Here is a 23,301-nt window from a genome sequence, read left to right on the forward strand (position 1 = left end):
TTTTCTTGACGGAGGAATAATAATAATAACAGTAGCAATAATAATAACAATAAAAATAATACTAATGAAAATAATAATAATAGTACTAATAGTAGTAATAATAATAGTAATAATAATAATAATAATAATAATAATAATAATAATAATAATAGTAATTTTTTATTTACTTATTTAAATAAATTGACGGGACAATTATTACTAAATAATAGTAATAACAGTAATGATAATAATAATAATAGTAGGTAATAATAATAATAGTAGGTAATAATAATAATAGTAGTAGTAGTAATAATAATAATAACAGTAATAATAGTAAAAGAAATGAGAAATTCCGAGAAAAAGAAACGGGGCCTCAAAGTAGTGGAGGGGATAGAGGCGGGGCCAGTGCGTACAGTACTCGACGCGTGAGCCGTTGGCGTCTCACTATTGGCGCTCGGGCCTCTCGTGCGTTATAGTGGGGGGGCTTCAATCAGTCAGTCTCGCGCTGACTGTCGTCGAGTAAACACTTTTCTTTTTTTTTTTTTTCTTTCTCTCCTTTTTTTTCAATTAAAAAAAAAAAAAAAAAAAAAAACCACCACCACCACCAATGTTTCTTAGTAAAAAATTTTGAAAAAATTTTCTCAGCTTTTTCTTCGAAGATTATTTTCTTATGTGCACGATCGAGGAGAACCGCGCGACTGGTTGATGCAGTCCGCGACGGAGCATAAGGAAGCGGAAGCCGGGTTGCTTTTTCTCTCTCTCACTCTCTCTCTCTCTCTCTCTCTCTTCTTTTTCGTCCAAGGAAAAGGCGGCGCACGCTTCACCGTCTAGCAAGCAACGTTGTCGTGTGTGTTTCTTTTTACTTCCTTTTTCTTTTCTCCGCCGCCAAGGAGAAGGTGGGTGGTTGGGTGGCTTTGGGAAAAAAGTCGAGCCCGCGAAGAAACAGATAAATATAGATATATATTTTTCCAACAGTGGGTATGAGAGAGAGAGAGAGAGAGAAAAAGGCGTGCGCACCACCACGAATTGAAAAAAAAAAAATTGTAGGGAATAGAAAGAAAAAAAAAAAAAAAAAGACGATAGGAAAAAAGTAGGGGAGGGAGGAAAGTATGTGTGTGGAGGGCAGTTCCCGCGACAGCCAAAGGAAAAAAGGGGTGGTGAAAAGGGGGAGAGAGGGGGTTTGTTGCGCAGTGCAGTGTGCGCGCGCGAGAATTGAGGAAGGAAATGAAAAATAAAATAGAAAAAAAAAGAAGAAGAAGAAGGAAAAAACGGAACGTTAGGGTGGTTACCACCTCCCACAACTTCACATATATATATATATATATAGAGAGAGAGAGGGACGTTAGGCACGCGAATTCAAAATAAACATGGCGGGATTACATCTTAATTTTTTTTTTCTTAAATTAACTTTTTTCTAGTATACTATTTTTTAAATTTAAGCAAAAAAATCTTCGTCTTGAACGTTCCACTTTCTCTGGAACAGCTATATATATATATATATTTATATTTCTCTAGAATAGCGAAAACTTTCGCTGTTTCAAATAAAGATTTTTTTTTTCCGTTAATCCCCGAAATTTTATTATTCTATTTCTGACTTTTCGGACCTCTATTTACAGAAAAAAAGGTTTTAAAAAAATTCTCATAAATAAAACAAGAAAAGCAAATTAAAAAATAAATTCTCGTAAATAAAGTAAGAGAAGCAAATTAAAAAAAAAAAAATTCTCGTAAATAAAGTAAGAAAAGCAAAAAAATTTTCTTTTTTTTATCGAAAATTCGATTCAAAGGGGGAGGAAGGGGGGGGGGGAATCTTGACCCGGAACCGGATAGTGAGGCAGGTAGGATCCGAGACTTTGAAGGTTAGGTCATTGACAGAGTATTACAAACACAAACATATACCATATATACACACGAAGAACGTGACTCTCACCCAGTTTTGAAGATTCTCATTCAGAGACGAAAGGTACTCTACTATTTTTTTTCTTCTTATATATATACATAACGGTGCATCCCCCAATTACCATTATAACTATTGAGATGCAGATCGTTTCACACTCGGGATCCTTTTTTTTTCTGATCCTAAATAGCCTTATGAAACAAGCCCCCTTTTTTCTCTCCCTGGTCTCTCTCTCTCTCTCTCTCTCTTTCGTCTCCACGCGATACCGTTTTTCTATTGCGGTAAATGAGTACAATATTATTTGTGTTTTGGTTTTTTGGGGCGGCACCCGGAAGAGAAACTAGAGAGAAAGAGAGAGAGGAACCAAACTTCTTCAGAAGGTTTTTTTTTTTTTTTTTTTTTTTTTTTTTTTTTACAATTGCCCGTATTTTGAGAACTCAAGGGTCCTCTCGGTATTTTTTTTTCTCATCTTCTCTTCCGCAACCATCTCTCCTCCCTCTATTGATATCAACCTGGGTACACTATATATATATGTGTGTATATATTATATTATATACTCCCAGGAGCCACAAAAGACGTCGAAATGCATATGCGCATCTTTTCTGTTCGCGTGAGAAGCCAAATTTTTCTATGAGAAATGTTTGCATGTTGAATTTTGTTTTTTTTTTTTTTTTTTTTTTTTTTTTATTAAAATGACGTGATTTTTTTTTTAAATTAAAAAAAAAAAAACAGAAAAAAAATATGATAACAAATGATAAAATTCTAAAGAAATTTTTTAAAATTGTTTTTAAGCTTAAAAAAAAAAGTGTTTCAAGATAATGTGGATGATTAAATAATAGTAGAGTGTAAGAAGGGTCGGAAAATAATAATGAGGTAATTTTTGGGAAACGCGAAAGAAAAAGTTAGAATTGGGTATTTTTGAATTTTAAAAAATTTTTTATGACTTTTTTCCTACGCTATATAAGAATTTGGCAATAGTTTGAGTTGGAAAACAAAAAGAAAAAACTATGCGGTCGGAAACTCGTTTTTCTATACTAGCCTAGGTTGAAAAAATAGTTTTTTGGTTAAATTACTATACGGAAAAACGAGGTCGGAAACTGGTTTTTCTAAATTTATTTACATTTTTTTCATTATTCTTATTTTGCCACTATTTCAGTTTGGGGGTTAAAATGAATTTTAGATCAAAACAGGTCGGAAAAACGTAGTCGGAAACTGGTCTTTCTAAATTTATTTAAATTTTTTCTCATTTTTTTATATTTTACTACTATTTCAGATTCAATTGCTATGGGGTTAAAAAGTATTTTAAATCAAAACAGGTCGGAAAAACACAGTCGGAAACTGGTTTTTCTATATTCATTTACATTTTTTTATACACTTTTCTATATTATACCACTATTTAAGATATACATAGGAATAGTCGGAATTAGCTTATATGAGTAAGTCGCCGTAGTCAGAAAGTAGTTTAGGTCAAAATACTACGGAAAAATGCGGTCGGAAACTGGTTTTTCTATACTTTTTTACATTTTCTTTCATTTTTCTAAAAAAAATTTCTACATTTTACCCTTATTTCAGACATATAGAAATAGTTGAAAGTAGCGTATAAGAATAAGTATAGTCAAAATTAAAAAGTATTTTAGGTCAAAAAATTACAAAAAAACGAGGTCGGAAATACGTTTTTACAAATTTTCCTAAATTTTTTCACGTGTTCTGTACTTGAGTACAATTAAAACTATATATATATATATATATATATATATATATATATATATATAACTTATACAAGAGATTCACCTATAAGTAAAAACAGTAGTTTAGGTTAAAACAATTAAGAATAAATACGCGGTCAGAATTATCTACTTTTACGTTTTTCTTAATTTTTACTCATTTTTTTAAATTTCAATTCACATTTTTTTTGGATATTTGTTACACAAATCATTGTAAGAAGCTCGTATAACCGAGCGAGCTCTATTTTAAAAAGTATAGTTTCGGTAATAAAATCGAAAAAAAATGGTAGTCAGAAATATGTTTTTCCACATTTTTTAACATTTTTTTTTCATTTTTTCCTAATAATTTTCACTGCTGTACCACTGCTGTACCAATACTGTACCAGTACTGTACCAGTACTGTACCAGTACTGTACCAGTACTGTACCAGTACTGTACCACAACTGTACCACTGTTGTACTAATACTGTACTAATACTGTACCACTACTATACCACTACTGTACCAGTACTGTACCAGTACTGTACCAGTACTGTACCAGTACTGTACCAGTACTGTACCACAACTGTACCACTGTTGTACTAATACTGTACTAATACTGTACCACTACTGTACCACTACTGTACCAGTACTGTACCACTGCTGTACCACAACTGTACCACTACTGTACCAGTACTGTACCAGTACTGTACCAGTACTGTACCACTGCTGTACCACTGCTGTACCAGTACTGTACCACTGCTGTACCAGTACTGTACCACTGTTGTACCAGTACTGTACCAGTACTGTACCAGTACTGTACCAGTACTGTACCAGTACTGTACCAGTACTGTACCAGTACTGTACCAGTACTGTACCAGTACTGTACCAGTACTGTACCAGTACTGTACCAGTACTGTACCAGTACTGTACCAGTACTGTACCAGTACTGTACCAGTACTGTACCAGTACTGTACCAGTACTGTACCACAACTGTACCAGTACTGTACCACAACTGTACCACTGTTGTACTAATACTGTACCACTACTGTACCACAACTGTACCACTGTTGTACTAATACTGTACTAATACTGTACCACTACTGTACCACTACTGTACCAGTACTGTACCACTGCTGTACCACAACTGTACCACTACTGTACCAGTACTGTACCAGTACTGTACCAGTACTGTACCACTGCTGTACCAGTACTGTACCACTGCTGTACCAGTACTGTACCACTGTTGTACAAGTACTGTACCAGTACTGTACCAGTACTGTACCAGTACTGTACCAGTACTGTACCAGTACTGTACCAGTACTGTACCAGTACTGTACCAGTACTGTACCAGTACTGTACCACAACTGTACCACTGTTGTACCACTGTTGTACTAATACTGTACCACTACTGTACCACAACTGTACCACTGTTGTACTAATACTGTACTAATACTGTACCACTACTGTACCACTACTGTACCAGTACTGTACCACTGCTGTACCACAACTGTACCACTACTGTACCAGTACTGTACCAGTACTGTACCAGTACTGTACCACTGCTGTACCAGTACTGTACCACTGCTGTACCAGTACTGTACCACTGTTGTACAAGTACTGTACCAGTACTGTACCAGTACTGTACCAGTACTGTACCAGTACTGTACCAGTACTGTACCAGTACTGTACCAGTACTGTACCAGTACTGTACCAGTACTGTACCAGTACTGTACCAGTACTGTACCAGTACTGTACCAGTACTGTACCAGTACTGTACCAGTACTGTACCACAACTGTACCACTGTTGTACTAATACTGTACTAATACTGTACCACTACTATACCACTACTGTACCAGTACTGTACCAGTACTGTACCAGTACTGTACCAGTACTGTACCAGTACTGTACCACAACTGTACCACTGTTGTACTAATACTGTACTAATACTGTACCACTACTGTACCACTACTGTACCAGTACTGTACCACTGCTGTACCACAACTGTACCACTACTGTACCAGTACTGTACCAGTACTGTACCAGTACTGTACCACTGCTGTACCACTGCTGTACCAGTACTGTACCACTGCTGTACCAGTACTGTACCACTGTTGTACCAGTACTGTACCAGTACTGTACCAGTACTGTACCAGTACTGTACCAGTACTGTACCAGTACTGTACCAGTACTGTACCAGTACTGTACCAGTACTGTACCAGTACTGTACCAGTACTGTACCAGTACTGTACCAGTACTGTACCAGTACTGTACCAGTACTGTACCAGTACTGTACCACAACTGTACCAGTACTGTACCACAACTGTACCACTGTTGTACTAATACTGTACCACTACTGTACCACAACTGTACCACTGTTGTACTAATACTGTACTAATACTGTACCACTACTGTACCACTACTGTACCAGTACTGTACCACTGCTGTACCACAACTGTACCACTACTGTACCAGTACTGTACCAGTACTGTACCAGTACTGTACCACTGCTGTACCAGTACTGTACCACTGCTGTACCAGTACTGTACCACTGTTGTACAAGTACTGTACCAGTACTGTACCAGTACTGTACCAGTACTGTACCAGTACTGTACCAGTACTGTACCAGTACTGTACCAGTACTGTACCAGTACTGTACCAGTACTGTACCAGTACTGTACCACAACTGTACCACTGTTGTACCACTGTTGTACTAATACTGTACCACTACTGTACCACAACTGTACCACTGTTGTACTAATACTGTACTAATACTGTACCACTACTGTACCACTACTGTACCAGTACTGTACCACTGCTGTACCACAACTGTACCACTACTGTACCAGTACTGTACCAGTACTGTACCAGTACTGTACCACTGCTGTACCAGTACTGTACCACTGCTGTACCAGTACTGTACCACTGTTGTACAAGTACTGTACCAGTACTGTACCAGTACTGTACCAGTACTGTACCAGTACTGTACCAGTACTGTACCAGTACTGTACCAGTACTGTACCAGTACTGTACCAGTACTGTACCAGTACTGTACCAGTACTGTACCAGTACTGTACCAGTACTGTACCAGTACTGTACCAGTACTGTACCACAACTGTACCACTGTTGTACTAATACTGTACTAATACTGTACCACTACTATACCACTACTGTACCAGTACTGTACCAGTACTGTACCAGTACTGTACCAGTACTGTACCAGTACTGTACCAGTACTGTACCACAACTGTACCACTGTTGTACTAATACTGTACTAATACTGTACCACTACTGTACCACTGCTGTACCACAACTGTACCACTACTGTACCAGTACTGTACCAGTACTGTACCAGTACTGTACCACTGCTGTACCACTGCTGTACCAGTACTGTACCACTGCTGTACCAGTACTGTACCACTGTTGTACCAGTACTGTACCAGTACTGTACCAGTACTGTACCAGTACTGTACCAGTACTGTACCAGTACTGTACCAGTACTGTACCAGTACTGTACCAGTACTGTACCAGTACTGTACCAGTACTGTACCAGTACTGTACCAGTACTGTACCAGTACTGTACCAGTACTGTACCAGTACTGTACCAGTACTGTACCAGTACTGTACCAGTACTGTACCAGTACTGTACCAGTACTGTACCAGTACTGTACCAGTACTGTACCAGTACTGTACCAGTACTGTACCACAACTGTACCACTGTTGTACTAATACTGTACCACTACTGTACCACAACTGTACCACAACTGTACCACTGTTGTACTAATACTGTACTAATACTGTACCACTACTGTACCACTACTGTACCAGTACTGTACCACTGCTGTACCACAACTGTACCACTACTGTACCAGTACTGTACCAGTACTGTACCAGTACTGTACCACTGCTGTACCAGTACTGTACCACTGCTGTACCAGTACTGTACCACTGTTGTACAAGTACTGTACCAGTACTGTACCAGTACTGTACCAGTACTGTACCAGTACTGTACCAGTACTGTACCAGTACTGTACCAGTACTGTACCAGTACTGTACCAGTACTGTACCAGTACTGTACCAGTACTGTACCAGTACTGTACCAGTACTGTACCAGTACTGTACCAGTACTGTACCAGTACTGTACCACAACTGTACCACTGTTGTACTAATACTGTACCACTACTGTACCACTACTGTACCAGTAGTGATTACCAATACTGGTGCCAACTCTGGTAGCCAATATTGGTAAAATGTTATCATCCCAAAGTTACGCCAACTCTGGCGCCAATACTGGCTGCCAGTACTGCGCCATTAGTAAATTTTTGATAAGGAACCTTTTTTTTTACTTTTTTTCTCCATTTTTCCGCAACCATTTTTTTTCGGTAAAAAAACAAAATTTTTCCCAATTTCCCAATTTAAAAATGTCTTTAAAAAATTAACTTCTTTTTATTTCCTTATATATATATATATATTTATATATTTAGCCAATCCCTGTTAGTAAATTATACAAATTTTTTAATTCAAAAAAAAAAAAAAAAAAAAAAAAAAAAAAAATAGAATTTTCCGACCCAAAAAATATCTCTTATTTCTTTATACCAAAGCGTAAACTTTTTTTCTCATATTTAATTCTCAATGTTACGTTAAGGTGGGAGAAAATAATGAGGTTAAATATAAAAAGGGAAAATATAAGAGAGAGTGAGAGAGGAGAGAGGAGAGAGAGAGACGTCAATTGATGCGGAAGGTGTGTGTGTGTGAGGAGGGAAATTAAAGAAGCGCTAAGCCGGGTGCTAAACTGAAGAACCACTTGTTGAACAGCTCGGCACACTGGTCGTGGTATGGATGAAGGTGGGGGGAGGGGGGTTGAGAGAAGGGGGCAGGGGGTTAGAGGGGGTGGTGGTGAACGAGAAAAGTGGTACTGTTGAGGGTTGAGAGCGAAAAGGGTGAGAAGGGTTGTGAGGGGTGGGAGGTGGGGGGGTTGGAGATTGAACACAGAGTAAGTGAGAGGGAAAAGGGAGGAGGAAGAAGAGAGGAGGAAGAAGAGAGGAGGAAGGGTGCAGATATATGCAGATGAGGGAAAACTCCCTCCTTGCATTCCCTTTGTGTAACTAACTTCTAACATTACCAGTAAAGCGCGGCCTGTGGCCTTCCACTTTACCAGCCTTACACTCCATTCTATACGCTCTTTCCGACCACCCCTCTCACTCTTTTTTCCCACCCCCCCACCCACCCCCCTCTCCCTTGCCTGAAACATCGTCAAGTAACCGACACTTCAACCACTCAGGGCTATCTCTCTCTCTCTCTCTCTCTCTCTCTCTCTCTCTCTCTCTCTCTCTCTCTCTCTCTCTCTCTCTCTCTCTCTCACACACTCTTTCACTCTCTTTTCTCCCTCTCTCTCACCACCTACTCAGGACTCATTCAATGGTCTCGAGAAATTAATTCGACAACTTTAAACTTTTTAGTTTCTTAAATTTCTTGAAAAAAAAACAAAAATGCTCTTCTAATAAATGTTATTTTTTTATTTTGTATTACAGTATATAAAATTGAATAAAAATGATTTTAAAATGAAATAATTGTTTTGGAGAATATTAAAAATAATTTTGTTCTAATATATAGGGAAACAATCTGGGTCGGAAAACTAAAAAAAAAAGGTCGGAACTAAGTTTTTGTAAATTATCAGAAAATTTAATTTTTAAAAGTTTTTTTTTTGGTCAGAAAACTGAAAAAGCGGTCAAAATTTAGATTTTTGTAAATTTTTTAGGAAAAATTTTCTATATATATATTTTTTTTTAGAAATTAGGGAAAAATTTTTTGAGAGATTTTTTTTTCGTTGGAAAATAATGAAAAATCGTTTGTAAATAAAATTTTTTCAAATATTCCAAAAAAATTTTCTTACATTTTTTCTGTTTTTTTTTTTTAATTCATTTCTATTACGCACTAATCGCTAGAAGAATTATAACTTATAGAAGAAAATAGCCTATACGTTGAACTAGTATATAGTCTTATAGTCGAAATAAAACGGAAAAACATGGTCGGAATTATGGTTTTTGACATTTTTCTATACATTTCTCCTTCTTCTTATAGATAAATTGACTGTAAGCCAGCTTACAGAATTTATTCCACTAGGTTAAAAAGTAATTTATACAGAAATATACTATACGAAAAAACGTGGTCGGAACTATGTTTTTCCATAATTTCTTAAATTTTTTCTCATTTTTTCAAAAAAAATTCTTAAGATTTTTTAATTTCACTATATTTCTTGCAGAAATTGTTAAAGGAACTTATTATAGTGTAACACCACTGGGTTAAAAACTAATTTACGTTAAAATACTTTGAAAAAACGTGGTCGGAAATAAGTTTTTAAACATTTTTCCAAAAAAAAAAAAAAGAAAAATTTACGTTTCTAAAGTATTTTTTTTTATAAATTTACAGAAATAGATTATAAGAAAAACTTTACTGAGTTTAAAAGTAATTTATATTAAAATGGAAAGGAAAAGCGAGGTCAGAACTAGGTTTTTCCAAAAATTTTTTTTTTACCATTTTCCACTATTTCTTATATAAGTTGAGCTAAAAGCAGGTTACATATGAATAACTCTACTGTGTTTTAAAAGTAATTTACGTCAAAATATTGCGAAAAAACTTGGTCAGAACTAAGTTTTTCCACATTTTCTAAAAAAAAATTTCTACATTTTTCCACTATTTTTTTTATTTAATTTGGTAAAAGCAGTTTAGAGAAATAACCCTACTGTATATGTTAGAAAGTCAAAAAAAAAAAAAAAAAAATTTACGTCAAAATACTTTGAATAAACGTGGTCGGAAATAAGTTTTTCCAAAATATATTTTTACGTTTCTCTTCTATTTCTTCTATAAATTTGTAGAAGCAGTTTTGTAAGGAATAACTACTGGATTAAAAAGTAATTTACTTTAAAATATTTCGGAAAAACTTGGTCGGAAATAAGTTTTTCTACATTTTTTTTTTCTGAATATTTCTACGTTTCTCCTCTATTTCTTCTATAAATTATAGTAGAAGCAACATAAAGAAATATGTAATCTCTACTGCTATATTAAAAAGTATAATTTATATGTCAAAATACAATGAAAAAACGTGGTCGGAAAATTGTTTTTCCACCTTTTTCCTAATATTTTGGAAATTTTTCCATCATTACCTATATATACAAGAATTTTTTAGAATATCCTTGATGAAATAATCGCCTAAATTAAATAGCAGTAATTTATATTGAAACGACTCTGCAAAATTGCGGTCAGAAATACATTTTTCCAAAATTTTCATAATTTCCCATCTAAATATCGAATAATAGCTTTGAATTTGCAAAAAATAGTCATAAAAATTACAACATTATTCCACGTTAGAAAACTAAATTTTTCCCAACGTTTTAAATTTCGCGACGCAAAAAAACCATGTCGGAAAATAACTTTTCTTCCTTTTTTTTGCTGTCAAAAGAAGAAAAAATTTTTTGCAAATTTTCTCTCTTCCTTGACAAAATATTTGCCTATTACTCAAAAATACTATACTAAATACTACTAAATTACTTAAAAAAAAAAAAAAAAAAAAAAAAAAACTAAAGCAAAGGTATATTGAAATTTTTTTTTAACCCTTCTAAAAATATTACATTTTCAAAAAAAAATTTACGCGCACCCTTTAGACGAAAAAAACAAGATTAAAAAATTTCCATTCCAGACAAGAACAGAAAATATATGACATTCCTTGAAGAAGAAAAAAAAATAATAAAAAAAAAAAAGAGTGAAGAAAAAAAAAAAAAAAAAAAAAAAAGAAAACCGTTTCTCGAATAAGTTAGATTTAGCGTGTGTATGGAAAAAGGGAGTTAGTGGGGTGGAAGTAGGAGGAGTGGGGGGGGGGTGATGGTGGTGATGTGGGGTAAAAAGGGGTAGAGGTTCACGTCGACTTTTTCTTTAATCTCGTAACTTACGAAATTCCCGGTAGCTCTCTCTCTCTCTCTCTCTCTCTCTCTCTCTCTCTCTCTCTCTCTCTCTCTCTCTCTCTCTTTCTCTCTCTCTTCCTCGGCAAAAGCGAGGAAAGTCCTCATTTTTTTTCTTATATGTTTTTTTTTTTTTGCATTTTTCATTTTACTTTTTCTTTTTCTTTTGATTTTTTTTTTTTTTTGCACTGAAAAATCAGAAGGAAAGGACGCCTGGCGCCGGGACGTCGGCGACGAACAGTCTCGACCCAGATCGCATCGTCTCCTACGTGGCTCCAGAGCAGGTTTTCTTTCTTATTTTCTCTTATACTTTCACGTTTCCGAAACCACCGCACCTCAACGTTGCTTCTACTATAGCTGCTACCGCGCTTCTCCTACACCCTTGGGGTAGGTTTTTCCTTACAACTTCATCCCTCACCCCCCCCCCACACACACTTTTTTTTCCACCCACTATCTCAACCTACCTCTTCCTTTTTTTTTTTTTTTTTTTTTAATTTTTTTTTTCTTTCTTCTACCTACACACACATACACAAATTCCATTTTTACCCCCAAAGCGATCGTCGTCGAGTGCACACGTACTTTCGTCGAGAAAAGGTGGTTTCCAGAGATATATAGAAGAAGAAAAATTTCGCAATGTATATATATATATATATATATATATATATGTGTGTGTGTCTGTATATATACATATATATATATATATATATATATATATTGCGAATTTTTTCTACATATGTGTGTGTCTTTTTTTTAGTATTGGTGATAGAACACAATTTCGATTTCTTAACCCATCACACAAAAACAGGAACACACATACATATATATATATATATATATATATATATATATATATATATATATATATATATATATATATATATATATATATATATATACATACATACATATATATATATAGGGGTGCTGCTTTTCCACTCGGCGACCCCCCTTGAAGATTTTTCTTAGGTGGCCCAGTTCGTCCCCATTGGTTATTGCCTTCTATGTACCCACCAACTTTGCCACCCACCCTCGTGGTGTTTCTTTTTTTTATACTCCCCCCCCTGTTCTTCTACGCCATCTCATATTCCCATACCACCCCACATGTACGTGAATCTCTTGAATCCCGAGTCTCTAACCACTTTTTCTAACATTTCTTTCCCACCCCCCCCCCCACCAACCTTCTTCTTCGCTCTCTTTTTCTCTCCTCTCTCTTTGCTTTCTCAATTTTACTCAATTTTTTTTGTCAAATTCTGTTTTTTTCATCGTATATTACTTAACAAGTTACAAAATTCGAAGTATTTTTTTTACGAATATATATATATATATATCATTACTATATTAAAAAAAGATATCGCCGCCGCCGCCGCTGATTCAAGAATTCTTGACCTTGGAGGGGGGGAGCCCCCCTCCTAAATTTTGAGGTTATGTTCGTTTCAAGGCTCTGAATATAGCTGCAAGTCCTCTCCCCTCCCCCGACAGAAATTACCTAAATTTTGAGGTTATGTTCGTTTCAAGGCTCTGAATATAGCCGCAAGTCCCCCCTCCCTCCTCTCATTTCCCCTCCTCCGCAGAAAATTGACCTAAATTTTGAGGTTATGTTTGTTTTAAGACCCTAATAAAGCAGTAATAGTCCTTCCCCCTTCCCTCATCTCTCTCTCTGCATTTCCTGCCAAAAATGACATAAATTTTAAGGTTATGTAAATTTCAAGACTTTCAATATAGCCGCAAGTGAAGGTGGAGTTTCCGCCAAAAATGACTTGAATTTAAAGGTTATGTTCGTTTCAAGACTTTTTAATAATTTATTGGTTTTTTAGGCAATTTCATTGAAATTATTTTTAAAAATAATTTCTTAATGTCGATTTTAATTTATTTAATTATTTATTTATTATTAATTTAATTAATTTATTAATTAAAATTTAATAATTTTAATTTTAATAATATTTATTCAGATTTCAATGAATTTGTAATAATAATTCTTTGAATTAGGTGGTTCATTTGGAAAAATAAGATCAATGGAAAATTAAAAAAAAAATGATTAAAATAGGGGGGTTAGCGCGAAGCGCGCAGGGGGGCGTAGCCCCTCTAGTATATATATATATATATATATATATATATATATAGAGAGAGAGAGAGAGAGAGAGAGATTCGTTTTTTACTATATATATACTAGAGGGGCTACGCCCCCCTGTTTTAATCATTTTTTTTTTTTAATTTTCCATTGATCTTATTTTTCCAAATGAACCACCCAATTTCAAAGAATTATTATATTACAAATTCATTGAAATCTGAATAAATATTATAAAAAATTAAAATTATTAAATTTTAATTAATAAATTAATTAAATTAATAATAAATAATTAATTAAATAAGATAAAATCGACATTAAGAAATAAGTTTTTAAAAATAATTTCAATGAAAATTGCCTAAAAAAAACCAATAAATTATTATAAAATGTCTTTAAACGAACATAACCTTTAAATTCAAGTCATTTTTGGCTGGAACACCACCTCCACTTGCGGCTATATTGATAGTCTTGAAATTTACATAACCTTAAAATTTATGTCATTTTTGGCGGGAAATACAGAGAGAGAGCGAGAGAGAGAGAGAGAGAGAGAGAGAGAGAGAGAGAGAGAGAGAGAGATGAGGGACGGGGGACGGGGGACGGGGGAAGGACTTACTGCTTTATTAGGGTCTTAAAACGAACATAACCTCAAAATTTAGGTCATTTTTGACGGAGGAGGGGAAATGAGAGGAGGGAGGGGGGACTTCCGGCTATATTCAGAACCTTAAAATGAACATAACCTCAAAATTTAGGTCATTTTTTACGGAGGAGGGGAAATGAGAGGAGGAAGGGGGACTTGCGGCTATATTCAAAGCCTTAAAACGAACATAACCTCAAAATTTAGGTCATTTCTGGCGGAAGAGGGGAGGGGGACTTGCTGCTATATTTAGAGTCTTGAAACGAACATAACCTTAAAATTTAGACCATTTTGGCAGAGGAGGGGAAATGAGAGGAGGTAGGGGGGACTTGCGGCTATATTAAGAGTCTTGGAATGAACATAACCTCAAAATTTAGGAGGGGGGGACTCTCCCCTCCTAGGTCAAGAAATCTTGAAACAGCGGCGGCGGCGATATCTGTTTGTAATATAGGAAGATATATATATATATATATATATATATATATATATATATATATATATATATATATATATCATTACTATATTATAAAAAGATATCGCCGCCGCTGATTCAAGAATAAACGCTAGAGGCGAGGAACTTCGACGCTACGCGGTAGCTCACAGTACTCGCCTACCATTCAACTCACAAAAGTATTCAGACTCGCACGTACCATTCATAATTTGTCTCAAATGAATCCCAATCAAAAATTTACTAATGGCGCAGTACTGGCGCAATACTGACAAATACTGGCGCAGTACTGACAAATACTGGCGCAGTACTGGCAGCCAGTATTGGCGTAACTTTGGGATGATAACATTTTACCAGTACTGGCTCAATATCGGCTCAGTACTGGTTTGCCAGTACTGAGAGAGTGGTACTACACCAGTACGGATATAATGAAAATACCAGTACTGGTTCAGTACAGACTGCCCAGCTTCGGCAGCCATCACTGAACCAGTACTGCGCCATTAGTCAACTCTGATGGTATAATACTGCGAAATTTTTAGTTGGTTTAGCAGTAGGCGAGAATTTCGACGCTACGCGAAACCTCACAGTACTCGCCTGCTACTGTTCAACTCGCGAAGCATATTAAAACTCGCGTACCGTTCAGAATTTGTCTCGAAAATTTCAGATATTGTACTATCTATATATCAAAAACATAAGTTAAAAATTAACATAACATCAATACTCCAAGGTCAAACGACAGAATAATATAGATTAAAATGAACATATAACTTGAAAAATCAAGGACATATATATATGTCAAAAACCAAAGTTTTTGATGCGGAGACGGACATAACCTCAAAATTATTATCAAAGGTCAATATATGACCGTATACATTTAAACTTTTAAAGGTCATAGGTCAAAGGTGAACATAACCTTAAATTTACGTTGAAGAGGTCATAGGCGCGTGTAGGCGAACATAACCTCAAAATTTGGTCAAAGTTAGAGAAAAAAATCTGACATTACCCCAAAAAATTAGGGTCATAGTTTATAGAAGGACGTCATCCGTGATGCATCTTAGTAAGAAATTCTTTAAAATGAATTAATAAATTTTATTTAAAGAAATTTGGTAAAATTAATCATTAAAAAACAGATAAAAACTTATTCGGTCCCTAATCTACTGTTCTATAAACTGTTTAGTATTTTGTACTCAACTATTTGTAATTTTTACTATATACTGTGTTTTGTAATAAATTACTCAAATATTTGATAATCCGTTCTAAACTATTTCGTATTCATTACTAAACTGTTTAGTAAAATCTATATATATATACTAAAACCGCGTTTAAAGTAGAATATATATATATATATATATAAATGTATACTAAAACTCTTTTTTCTCACCATCATGTGAAAACCATATATATATAGTTAGAATCTACCATTATTTCAATTAAAACAAAAAAAAATCCCAAATTTAATTTTTAAAATCAAAAACTCTTATTCAAAAATATATTCAAAAATCCTTCGCAAATTAAACAAAAGAATGTTGTTTAAAGGTCAATGGGAGGAAAAAGAGAGAGAGAGAGATGGACTAGAAGGTAGTTCTTGTGGGACTGGGGAGAGGGGGGGGCAAGTCGCGCGAATGGTTTATCGATGCCAATCAATTCAGAATTTGTGATCGGTTCTCTTTTCTGGCCAGTTCGGTGCGTCAAGGTATTAATTCAAAATGGCCGGGCATATATTGCTTTCCTATGTATACATGTGTGTATATATATATATATATATATATATATATGTGTTTTTTTATGTATTTGTGTGAGTGCACGCTGAAGATTCGCTTTGTACGATGATAAAGAAAGAGAAAGAAAGAGAGAGAGAGAGAGAGAGAGAGAGAGAGAGAGAGAGAGAGAGAGAGAGAGAGGGGGGGGGGGAGTAAAAAAGAGAAAGAGAGATTGTTCGATGGTTTAAAGGAAAGAGGAAAAAAGATGGAAAGATATTCAATGAGGGGTTAGGAGGAGGAGGAGGAGGTGGAGGGAAAAAAGGGGGTGGGGGTTGAAAAGAGAGCTCCACTGCGAACGACCAATGGCAGCCCTTTCAGATTCTATCGGTCGACTTAATTTATTATTTTATACGGTCGAAAGCCCGCCAACCGAGTGCGATGCATTGCGCTCAAGCCACGTTTCTCTCTGCTAGGTATATTTATATATCGTCCGAGGCCGTTAAAGCTTCTCGATTTTCCATTTTCTTTCAACTTTTCAATGCTGCTGCTGCTGCTGCTGCTACTGCACCCACCAAATCACTTATCAAATTTTATTTATTTTCTCTCTCTCTCTCTCTCTCTCTCTCTTCATTTTCTATTTTTTATAGTAGTGCTCACTCTTTTGTTTTTTCTTTTTTCGATATTCCAATCACTCATGAAATTATATGCTGTACGACTGCATTTTCAATTTTTTTTTATGGGGTATTTTTATTTTTTATCTTTAGTAAAGGAGAATTATTTTTTTTTCTTGTTTTTTCAATTAGAAGCTAGGGAGGAAGAATTTTTTTTTGAATTTATCGGAAATTTTGAATGGAAAACTTTGGTAAAATAAAAATTAAAAAAAAAAAAAAAAATTTTAATTAAAACTGAAACGAAGGAAAATTTTTTTTATAATAAAACAAAAAAATATTTAGTTCCAATCGCGTGTTTTTGTCGGAAATTTTTAGATCTAGGAAAAACGGTTCCGACCTAAAATACCTTTTTTTCTATATAACCTTCCTAATGTAAATTAAATGCATCAATTTGTGTAAGTAACGTTAAAAATAAAAATTACAGTTCCGACCTAGTTTTATAGGAAATTTTTTTAACCTATAGAGTATTGTTCCGACCTAGGATACCTTTTTCTTTAACCTCTTCCTTTATAAACTTAGTGTATATATTTCGATTTGTGTCAGAAACTTTGTAATAAAATGTGAAAAAAAAACCCCCTGAAAGAATAGAGAAAAAAATGTCGGAAATTGCAATGATGATCGTAATTTTCAGAAATTTTCTGCGACCTAGAAAACTGATGTTTTAACCTATATATATATATAGTTACCGATTACATTTTTCCGACCCAATTTTCTTTTACCACCCTATCTCTCCAAAAAAAAAAAAAATAAATAATTTCCTTACTTTGTCAAAAATCAAATTTTCCACAAAAATATTTAATTTCCGACACGAACAATCTATTTTCCGTTCAGACAAAACGAATTTTTTTCTTTTTACCCACTTGAAAAGATTCCCCGGAAAGTGACCCTCTTGAGGTTCTATCAGAATTCCGCCGGAACTTCCAACGTAATTTCGTCGGAATTCCAAAGAATTTCCGAAATAGGATTCTGTCGGAATTCTAACGGAATTCCGATTAATTTTTTTCAAAATTTTTAAAATCCTAATTCCGTCGGAATCCCATCGGAAATTCTTTGGAACTCCGATGGAATTCCGACGGAATAAGGATTCTAAAAATTTTGAAACAAAAAAAATTAATCGGTATTCCGTCGGAACTCCGTCAGAATCACATTTCGGAAATTCTTTGGAATTCCGATGGAATTCCGACGGAATTCTGATAAAACCTCCAGGGGTCGTTTTCCGGGGAATCTTTCAAAGTCGGTAGTAAAAAAAAAAAAAAAATAATAATTTTTGTCGAGAAATTAATTGAATAAATAAAATTATAATTTGGAAAAAAAAAAAATCACGCAAAGTGTGGGTGTAAAAAAAGAAGAAAGAAAAAGGAGGGTTGTTTATTTACGCCGCAGAATCACTTTCCCGAGACGGCGTATATATATATATAGAAGAAGGCGAAGGTATTCCACGTAAATTGTTAAGGGTTTGGGACGTCCTACGCTAAAGCAAAAGGTTGTCTGGGGCGACGTCTAGCCATGTCTATCGATTATTCTTCGTCTTCGTTGGCCCTGTTACGATCTCTTATAAACGAATACCTCTTTTCCTCTCCCTTCACCTTCTTACTCTCTTTTTTATCTCTTTTTTCTTTCTCCCTTCTCTCTCTCTCTCTCTCTCTCTCTCTCTCTCTCTCTGATTCTCTCTCTTTTTCTTGATACTCCACTCTGAGTGTGCCACCCCCCTTTTTCCACCCCCCCCCCCAACGTTCGCCCGTCTCTCTTACCGCTCCTGACCTGTCACAAAACCACCCACGCACCCTTTTAACTACGCACACCCAAACACACTCATTCTCTCTCTCTCTCTCCCTTTCACCCCTCATCCATCCCTTTTTCACTCACTCAACCGAATTTCCTACGCAGAAAACTAAATAACAATGTCATTGGAATTTTCCTTTCGAGAGAAGACAAACGTTATTCCAAGGACAAATTGACAAAATAAATTTAATTTACCCCCTCCCCCCACCCCAAGGCTTCTTTTTTTTTTTAAAGAAGAAGATTACTTTTCATTAGCCGCATCATGAAACTAATGTAATTTAATTTTTTTTTTCAATTAATTAATTTATTGATGTGATAATGTTTTACACATGACAGTGAAATTAAAGAAATATGTTGAAAAATTAAAAATGTACAATTTAATTAATTTAGAAAAAAAAGTGTTATTTTTTCTCTTTTTTACCTAAACTAAATGTCGTGATTATTAATTTTTTGAAATTAAAAAATTTAGTTAAATTCCTTCATTACCGACAGTGGTAAAATATTTATTCTTTCTTTCTCTATTGAAAACGAAAACTGCTACTCATTAAAAGTATTGTAGTATTTTGTTATTTTCTTTTTAAACAACATGCCACGATTATTAATTTTTTGATATTGAGAAATAAAATTTAGATTTCTGCATTATCGACAGTCGTTTTTCTTAAATCTTCTCTCTAAAACTATAAAAGGTATCTTTAAATATTTTTTTCCAGCTATTTATTATAGTTTATGTGTATAAATTATAATGCCACAAGTTATATTAGCCTAAGTTGACTGTAAAAATTTCGGCAGATTTCTACATTACCGACAGTCGTAAATTTTTTCTTTCTTTTTTCGAAAACAGAAACTGTTACTCTTAAAAGTATTGTAGCATTTCGTTATTTTGCGTCTAATCTATATATACCTTAATTATTATTTTTCTGCTATTAAGTAAAAGTTTTATTTAGATTTCTACTTTATCGACAGCGATAAAATTTTTTTTTTTTTTTTTTTTCTATCGAAAGTATAAACTTCTCAAAGTTTTGCAGCATTTTGTTATTTTATGCCACAACTATTATTTGACGAAACTGTAAAAAAAAAGTTAGATTTCTACATTGCCGACAGTACAATTTTCTTTGTTTTTTTCTCGAATAAGAAAAGTGGTACTATATCGAAAGATTCGTATAGCATTCATTTATCTAAAACCAAAGCTACATGCCACATATATTTCTTTTTTAATATTGATTAAATTTTAGAATTCCAATTCTACATTATCGACAGTCGTAAATTTTTCTTTGTTCTTTTTTAAAATCAGTAAATGGTAATTGCAAAACATTCCTACCATTCGCTTATTTGAAGTCTAATTTACATGCCACAATTGTTTTTATTCTCGAAAGTTTGAAATTTTTTTTAAATTAGATTTCTGAATTACCGACAGAGATACGATTATCTTTTTTCCTCTTGAAAAACAATAAGTTGTATTAAATTTTTACATACTTTCGCTTTTTTAGCGTTTTAATCTACGTACCACAACTATTTTTCCCCAAATTTGGTTAATAATTTTAAGTTAGATTTCTACATTACCGACAGCAGTACTAATTTTTTTGCTCTTTTTCTTAAACTCAAAGTGATACTATTTTATATTTTTATATCATTCTCTTATGTTATGTCTAAACTATATGCCACAACCATTTTTTTCCGAATTTGACTAGGAAAAATTTAAATTAGATTTCTACATTATCGACATCAGTACTATTTTCATTCTTTTTTAATACTATAAAAGGTACTATTTTATATTTTTTTTATCATTCATTTATGTTATATCTAAACTATTTGCTATAACTATTTTTTTTCTCCAGTTTGACATGATTTCCACATTACCGACAATTTTTTCTTTCTTTTTTTTAACAAAAAACAGTAAGTTTTAAAAAAACAAAATTTCTCCTCTAACTTTCTTGGCCTCTAAATTACATGCCACAACCATTTTCTCCTTAAAATTGAAAAAAAAAATTTAACTAGATTTCTACTTTACCGACATTTGAACTTTTTTCACCATCTACTATCGCTATCGGTGATATTTCCCTGTTTTTTCAACACAATTTTTTTCCACATTTCTATTTTTAATTTTTAAAAAAAAAAAACATTCTCTCTTTGAATTCATATTCATGTGTTATTCGCCTCAATATAAAAAAAAAAAAAGAGAAACGAAAAAAAAACGTCTACGTTTGATTCTCCTCTCGTCTCGTGACTAGAATCTTGACTTATAACACTGTATATATAAAGCGAGCACCACGACCTTGAGACGCTAGTAAAACCTTAAGATCAAGGTCGTCCTCAAGGGATTTCTTACTCCTCCCTCCCACCCCCCCCCTTTCTCTCGCACTCTCTCTCTCTCTCTCTCTCTCTCTCTCATCCACCCCTTTATAAGGGTTTATTTCAAAACGATGAGATACAGCATTCTCCCCTTTAACAATGTTTTCGTGTCGTTCCACTTTAACAAAATCAAGACCAAAAAAAAATTATGATGGGCCTCGTTTTTATATTTAAGCTTTTTGGAATATATATGTATAATAAATATAATCAAAGAGGGCGGAAGAGGGGTGGGGGGGTGAATTTTATAAAAATGATAAAAATCGAGGAAAAAAAATAGAAGGGTGGGGGTAAAGTGGGTGAAGGGATGAAAAGCGTCTGAACGCCCCCAAAGATACTTACACCCCAACCCACCCACCCCTCCCAACCCCCTTTATAGTCAGCGACCTTTATCGACTCCCACTCACCAGCCTACTTTGTCCTCTTTACCCCACCCCCTTGACGACGACGACGACCGCCCGCCTTACCGGCCGGGCCACCCTAAGTATACGGTGGCGGGGGGTAAAATGGGTATCGATTAAAAAATGTCTGCCCTTCAAGACGGCCTAGGTCACGACCCGTCCGTCATATGTGCTCCCTCCAATCACCCTCCCCCAATCCCGTAACTTTTTTTTTTTTTTTTTTTTTCACGTCCAACGCATTTTGGCAGCAAAAAAAGGAAAAAAAAATATATAATTTTTTCATATTTATTTCTTATTTAGTTAGTGTTTTGTGTCTTTTTTTTCTCAATGTACCATATTACCCCGTTTTAGAAAATTTTTATTTTTCTAAATAAAAAAATTGTCAATTTGTTTTCTTAACTGAATAACAAAGTACCCTATAGGGCACTAGTGTGCAATTTGTATATATTTAGTACTTTTTTCCACCTTATTGTTGTGACAAATTACCCCGTTTTACGTTCTTATATAAAATTTGTTTTTTTCTTTTTCGTGGAATATAAGATTATAGTTTTTATAAAACTGCTGACTTTATTTGAAAAAAAAAGAAAATAAAAACAGTTTTGTATCTTTTTTATTTAAATATACCATATTACCCCGCTTTAGAAAATGTTTTCGATGAACAAATGACAAATAGTCGATTTGATTTCTTAACTGAATAACAAGTACCCTAGGGGGCTAGTGTGCAATTTGTATATATTTATTGTACTTTTTCCCACCTTATTGTTGTGACAAATTACCCCGTTTTACGTTCTTATATAAAATTTGTTTTTTTCTTTTTCGTGGAATATAAGATTATAGTTTTTATAAAACTGCTGACTTTATTTGAAAAAAAAAGAAAATAAAAACAGTTTTGTATCTTTTTTATTTAAATATACCATATTACCCCGCTTTAGAAAATGTTTTCGATGAACAAATGAAAAATAGTCGATTTGATTTCTTAACTGAATAACAAGTACCCTAGGGGGCTAGTGTGCAATTTGTATATATTTATAGTACTTTTTCCCACCTTATTGATGTGACAAATTACCCCGTTTTACGTTCTTATATAAAATTTGTTTTTTTTCGTCGAAAATAAGATTAGTTTTTATAAAACTGCTGACTTTATTTGAAAAAAAAGAAAATAAAAACATTTTTGTATCTTTTTTATTTAAATATACCATATTACCCCGCTTTAGAAAATGTTTTCGATGAACAAATGACAAATAGTCGATTTGATTTCTTAACTGAATAACAAGTACCCTAGGGGGCTAGTGTGCAATTTGTATATATTTATTGTACTTTTTCCCACCTTATTGATGTGACAAATTACCCCGTTTTACGTTCTTATATAAAATTTGTTTTTTTTTTCGTGAAATATAAGATTAGTTTTTATAAAACTGCGGAATTTTTTGAAAAAAAGAAAATGAAAACAGTTTTGAATGTTTTTTATTTAAATATACCATATTACCCCGCTTTAGAAAATGTTTTCGTTTAACAAATGAAAAATTGTCGATTTGTTTTTTTAACTGAATAAACAATGACCTCAAGGGACTATTTGTGCAAATTTTGTATATTTAGTACTTTTTTTTTACTCCATGTGACAAATTACCCCTTATTGGCTCCTTATAAAAAATTTTATTTTTTTTTTTTAGTTTTCATAAAACTATAAGGATTTTATTTGAAAAAAAAAGAATAAAAACAAATA

At 33.9% G+C, this 23,301-nt stretch overlaps 1 protein-coding gene across 2 annotated transcripts in view; it reads right to left on the reverse strand.

Moving 5' to 3' along the window:
• The window catches only part of LOC127290941 (zinc finger protein rotund-like), a 403,126-nt gene that overhangs the window by 214,030 nt on the left and 165,795 nt on the right, over nt 1-23,301 (reverse strand). The gene's annotated exons all lie outside the window — the stretch shown is intronic.

Source organism: Leptopilina boulardi, unplaced genomic scaffold, assembly GCF_019393585.1.
Source record: "Leptopilina boulardi isolate dan_hultmark-lab unplaced genomic scaffold, ZJU_Lbou_2.1 LbouV2_97, whole genome shotgun sequence".
Taxonomy (NCBI): Eukaryota; Metazoa; Arthropoda; class Insecta; order Hymenoptera; family Figitidae; genus Leptopilina; species Leptopilina boulardi.